Source organism: Hipposideros armiger, unplaced genomic scaffold (assembly GCF_001890085.2).
Source record: "Hipposideros armiger isolate ML-2016 unplaced genomic scaffold, ASM189008v1 scaffold_707, whole genome shotgun sequence".
In the NCBI taxonomy this organism is placed as follows: Eukaryota; Metazoa; Chordata; class Mammalia; order Chiroptera; family Hipposideridae; genus Hipposideros; species Hipposideros armiger.
In genome coordinates this window covers 291,777-297,736 of record NW_017732057.1, presented here as the reverse complement: position 1 = coordinate 297,736, position 5,960 = coordinate 291,777, and the positions used below count along the sequence as shown (strand labels likewise).

The following is a 5,960-nucleotide window of genomic DNA, read 5'->3' as shown; positions in this document are numbered from 1 at the left end:
TTTGTATTTATTTTAGATTTCTTCTGGTAACCAAAATATTTTTCCTTAATTCTTCCCTAATTTTGTAATCCTGCTGGATTTTACTTTAATTTCCTTCAGCTCTTCTTTTGATTATTTCAGGGGATAGAAGCCAACTTTTTATTATTACAGCTTAAGCTCTTAAGCATTGTAAAAAGAGATGGCCACTCCCCCCCATTAATATTTCTCGATGAGTGTAGTTTATAGCTTGCATTTCTCAATACTATCAAGTAGCAGTAAAATGGAAATGATACTACACTCAGTTAAGTAGTGGAAAAAACTGGTCATACCGACAAACTGCAGTCATGAATAACATAAGGAGAACTGGCTGCTATTGAGACACTGGAAAATATTTTAATGGTTTAAAACAAGATCAGATTTTTCAAATATATTCTCAAGCTGTGCAGTTGGTGGGTTAAGAAAGAAATTAACAGGCCATTTTGGACTATTGCTTCTATGGCGTTTTGCCTATAGAATTTGACACCTTATTTCACTGCCATTGCATATTTTCAAACATTTATACTCCAGAACATGTAAACAAACTCAGCTACATTTGTGAAAGGAAGGGTTTTGATTTTAGTCCTCAGTGGCAATGGTTCCTCTTCTGCTCTTTCCTTACAGTGAGGAGAGCCTTTTAAAATCTGGAGTCAAGATGCAGACCACTTTTCCTTGATCTTCTCTTGGCACTAGATGTTGAGCTCAAAAATGAAAAGACAGATGATAATCAGCCAGAAAAAAACTCTTGTCATGGGACAGACACAGCTGGAAGGAAGACATGGATAACAATCATTCCCTCATAAATTTATGTTTAGCTGGACATATATTGGGAACCTATTTTTTGCTGGAAACTCTATAAGGAAATACCAAGTTAAAAAAAGACATGGATTCTGTCCTCCAGGATTTATCATCTAAGAGGGGACGCCAGCCATGAATACAATAAGTATAATACAATATTTTAAGTACACTACAGGATGTATAGAAGGTTAATTATAACATAGAGGAAGAAATCTGAAGAGATAAGGAAATGGTCCTCAGAAAGGAGGTGATGCTTGAGCTGGGTTTTGAAGAATCAGTTTGTCAGGCAAAGATAGAAATTCTTGACAAAGAAAAAGGCATGTGAAAAATCAAAGAAGTATAAAATAGCAGGGTAGGTTTAAGAAATAGCAATTAGTTTAATACTGATGAAGTTAAAATTGTTAGGCTACAGAGAAAAAGGAAGGGGCCAAACCATGAAGTGGCTTAAGAGCCCTACTAAGAGACTCAGTGCTAAACCCTTAGACAAGCAAGTTTTCTCATGAAGCTTAGGTATATTCCTTTCGATTAGTTCTCATGCTGATTCTATAAATCCAGAGAAATGTGTTTAAGATCTTTATAAATCTAAGAAGATTGCTTTGTTTCTTTAAAATGCATTTTACATTTTCAGAGATGCATCTTTCTGATTTTGACCAAATGCATATCATTTCTCAAATGTCTACAAGTTTGGGAATGTCTCCTTAGCTTCATTTTTCTCTTGTTGCATTTCTCCTCTCCCCCAGTGGACTCTTGTGGTTCTTGGTTTGTATTTATTTTANCTTGACAGTTTTTTTTTTTAATTTTCATCACATTTGACCCAATGGAGCTTTACATAAACCAAGAAAAGTTAAAGAGGGAAACTTGTCTCATTTCTCCAAGCTTTGTTTTGGATTCCCACTTACATGTGTCATAAAGCTGAGAAAAGGGGTTGTCAAGAGTAGAAATGACCTGCCAAGTTCCTTCATAGACACTCAAACAATTTCACTTCAGCAACAACCACGTCTTTCCAGTTCTTCCACACTCTCTCATGTGCCTAGGGCAGCCTCCCATCAGCCACTGCCCTGACATTGCCACCTCTCTTGAAACACCCTCCTCAGGATATCCATCTGACCACATGGTTTGTGGGGAAGGGTCGTGGGTTCTCCTAACATCTGAAAGTGCTTTTCCCTCTCCGGTTCAAATACACTAGGTAGAAGGGGAAAAAACAAAAATGAAAGAAAAAGAGACAGAAAGCTTACAGGGACAGATTAGATTATAATTAGTGTCTGTGGGTGCAGATGTCTGTAGGTGTGATCACGTCAACAGTAAGTAGGGCATGGGCACAGCACCATCCTTTTGTACCAGGACACTGTTTACTGCCGTGGGAAAATGCGCTCTTCCAAAAATGTATCCATTAAGAATCAATGTATCTTATTTCGAGTTTTATAAAAACCCTTTTAACCAAAATATTTTCAAACCCATTAATGAACACATTATTGGAAACAAGTTGAGTTTAGAATATACACTAACACACATGGAACTTTGATAATAAGAATAAATAAGAAGGGTGTTTTTTTTCTAAATTGTCTTACTCCCTTGGAGAACTTAAGGTGGCTTCTACTATCATCTCTATTGCTAATACTCCCTAACCTTTCTTCCCTTGCTTATTTGGGTAATTGCAGTAGATTTTTTTCATTATGTTGTAATGAAGATTCAATGAGTTGCTGAACATGATTCACTTAGAAGGATGATTGGCATGAAAAAGGCATCCATTCAGTAAATGTAAACTACTACTACTTCTACTACTATTATTGTAATCTTACCACCAATATAATTAAAACAAATATTCTTATTTTAGCACCAAATCAGTTGCTTTATCATAAGATCACATAAGCAGTTACCGCTATTCTTCCAAGCTCAAGGTAAAAAAAAAAAAAAATCAAGAACTTTCTAGATATTCTTTACTCTTCCTTCATATAAGGTATTAATTTTTTCTGTTTTTATGCTAGAAATGTTATATCTATGGTATCTTGCATAATTCAGAGCTCCACATTTTGAAAAACACTTGTAAACTGGAATGTGACCACGCATCCTGAAAGATGCAGCATCTAGATATCACATCTTATGAAAAACAGTCTGAAAACTTGAGTAAATTTAGAGAAGAGGAGGAGGAAGGGAACACAAGAAAATAGTCCGCAATGAATATAGACTGTTACTGTGGAATAAACACACCCTACATGCTTTTGAAAAACCAGACCAGGACCGATCTGTAAACTGTATTTTAAAAGGTATTTAGATATGTTCTCAGCATAACGAAGATGAACTTGAAAGCTACATATGTTTATTTTCTGTGTGTTGATATTTTGAGGTATCTTTTGCCTTTGATTCTTAGCAAGTAAGTTTAGCAAGTGAATAATACATCAGTTTATAAATAGATCAGGTTAAGTACCAAAAAGAATAACAAGAGAAACAAAATAGGATATATGTATGTAATCTTTTCCTGCTTCTGTTTTGTCCCTGGGTTTTCCATCATCCCTGCTGACTCTTACTTGTCGCGAAACCAGAATCTTCCCTATCTCTTGTCGGCTTGCCACCCCCTGAAAAAGCATAGCCTTGTACTAAGAAGAAAGCTTGTTATAACTACATGCCTGGTAAATATAGCCACAGTTTCATATGGGTGTCCATGTGACCAATTGCATTCTGTATTGTGTTTCTTGATCATGTTTAATAGATTATAGCAATTGCTCTTTTTCAGCAAGCTCATAAAAAAATTGGTTTCTTGTAAAGCAAGGAACAAAGTCATTCTCTTTCATAAAATGGCCTTTAAGAAAAGAGCCAAAGAAAACAAAAATTTATGAGGCCATAAACTGAGGGGTGATTTCAAATACAACTTTGCAATGTTGCTCACATCTAACCTCCCACCGTTTCATTCTACAATACCACTCCCACCCGTTCTCATTTATTCTTAACCTGATTACTACAAAAAGTCCTAAACAATTTCTCTAACTCTAGTCCTTTCACCTGCTTCCAATACACTATGATACTGTCCATATCATCTCCCTTGTCAAGCTCCTGCCTGAACAGATATTTTAAATTTCCCGTTTATGACAGAAAGAAGCTCAAACTTCTTTATGCATAGTACTTCATGATCTGGTAACAATACACATTTTAATTTCTTTGAACATGCATTCTTTCTCATACCCTTTTTCTCTAGCTAAACCAAGTGTGTTCTATTTTTCAAACTCCATACTTTCAAATCTTAGTTTTTTGGCTCATTCTGCCCCTCTCCTTGGAACGACCTTTCACAAATTTTTCTGCTTGTGATCCAACCTATCTGTATCCAGAAAAGCTGGCAAATAGCTCACATAAGTAAGGAGTTTATTTCTCTTGTGTAAAAACAAGTCCAGACATGACTGGCCAGAACTGGTAATATGACTTCACAGAATCATGAGAAGCCCAGGCTACTTTTAGATTTTAACCTTCTGGATCTCGCCTCATGTTTACAAAATGACGGCTCCATTGTCAATTCCACATCTACATTCCAGGCAGGAAGAAGGGAAAAGGGAAAACCTCACATAGCAGCTAAGTCTACCTCTTTTTTAAAAAGGAGGTTTTAGGTTTCTTCATAAAGCAACTTCCAAATATATTTCATTGGTCAGATTATATCACACACTAATCTTAGCTACAAGAGAAGCTGTGAAACACAGCTGATTACGTCACATACTTGTTCTCAAGAAACTGTTGTATCAGTGAAGAAGGAAAATAAGATGGAGACGATATGGATTCAGCAGCAGTGGTCACCGATCCTTGAGGACTTATTCAAACAGCCACCTTCTCTAAGGAGTCTTCTGGAGCCTCTCTGACAACTATCAGTGCCATTTGTGGCCAGCCTTATGTTTTGTTTACTTTCACAATTATCTCACTTCTCCTTGAGGTCTGGAACGTAATGGTGATCTTTGTAATCTCTAGTGCAGCAGGCACAAGGACGATACCTAGTATACATTTGAATGATAAGTTTATATATAAGGAGGGGAAAGAGAACTATTCACTGCATGTCAGTATGGTTATATCCCACTGGAGTAAAAGAATGACTCAGATAACTTGATCAAGAACAGGCAAACTACTGCCTGTGGACCTGATATGGCTTCAGCTTGTTTGCCCACAAGACAAAAATAGCTTTTATATTCTTAGAGCTTTTGAAAAAATAACACAAGAACATGCAATAGGGACTGGATACAGCCTGCAAAGTCTAAGATAGGTACTATCTGCCCTTTTGCAAAAAAATATTTGCCAAGCTCTGACATAGATAAAAATTTATGACATTCCTCCATGTTGCCTTTGTGTGTCAGGTGTTATTTAAGGAAGTGGTTATATTATCCCTGACTTAGTGGAATCATCACTTTTCTTTGATATCATTTATACGAGAAAACCTGCCAGCCTCCCCTTCTATTGGGAAAACTAAATTCCCTACCCATTCCACAGAGAAACTGATATTTGGATTTCTGGGGGGCCCCTTTTCAAATCTACGAGATAAACACCCTAGTTTGAACTAAATTATATTTTTGATGTTTTTTAGGGAATAGTGCTCTCCTGCTGCTACATAAATTATTAAGAAAAAAGAGATGGGCATTCCCAAGTAGGAATAAGCATGAAGCCCAGGGAATTGCATTTTCTTTCCATCATTTGATAACTGTAGAGTGGTGAGGTAAATGGAGAAAGCAACCATTTTGTTTGCTTGTTTTGGCTCTGCTTAATAACCTGACTAAATTATCCCACTAATGATTAGAGGAAGTATATGCAAAACAATCACCTAAAAGCTGTTTTATTTAAATGTTGTGTAAAGTATTTTTTAAGTTCTTTTAAAGATGTATAAAGTCTTCCTATCTACAGATTCAAGAAAGACAGGGAGTTGTTATTATTTTGTCTTGCTTTTCATTGAACCCTCCATTGCCTATTGTACTGCCTGGTACATAGAAGATACTTGTTAAAACAGATAGTGTGTGTGTGTGTGTGTGTGTGTGTGTGTGTGTGTGTGTGTGTGTGTGTGTGTGTGTGCGCGCGCGCGCACGCGCATGTGTGTGTGTGTGTGTGTGTATACAGCATGCATCTGCCTCCCCTTCATCCCAAGACAATGAAATCTTGTATCCATTGCCACATGTTACCTTTCTATT

The 5,960-nt window shown here is 36.6% G+C and overlaps 1 protein-coding gene and 1 long non-coding RNA gene across 5 annotated transcripts in view; one reads left to right on the top strand and one right to left on the bottom strand.

The window, feature by feature from the left end:
• The window catches only part of LOC109373327 (uncharacterized), a 436,631-nt gene that overhangs the window by 228,534 nt on the left and 202,137 nt on the right, over positions 1-5,960 (bottom strand). The gene's annotated exons all lie outside the window — the stretch shown is intronic.
• BBOX1 (gamma-butyrobetaine hydroxylase 1) overlaps positions 1-5,960 on the top strand; it is a 68,681-nt gene that overhangs the window by 10,286 nt on the left and 52,435 nt on the right. The gene's annotated exons all lie outside the window — the stretch shown is intronic.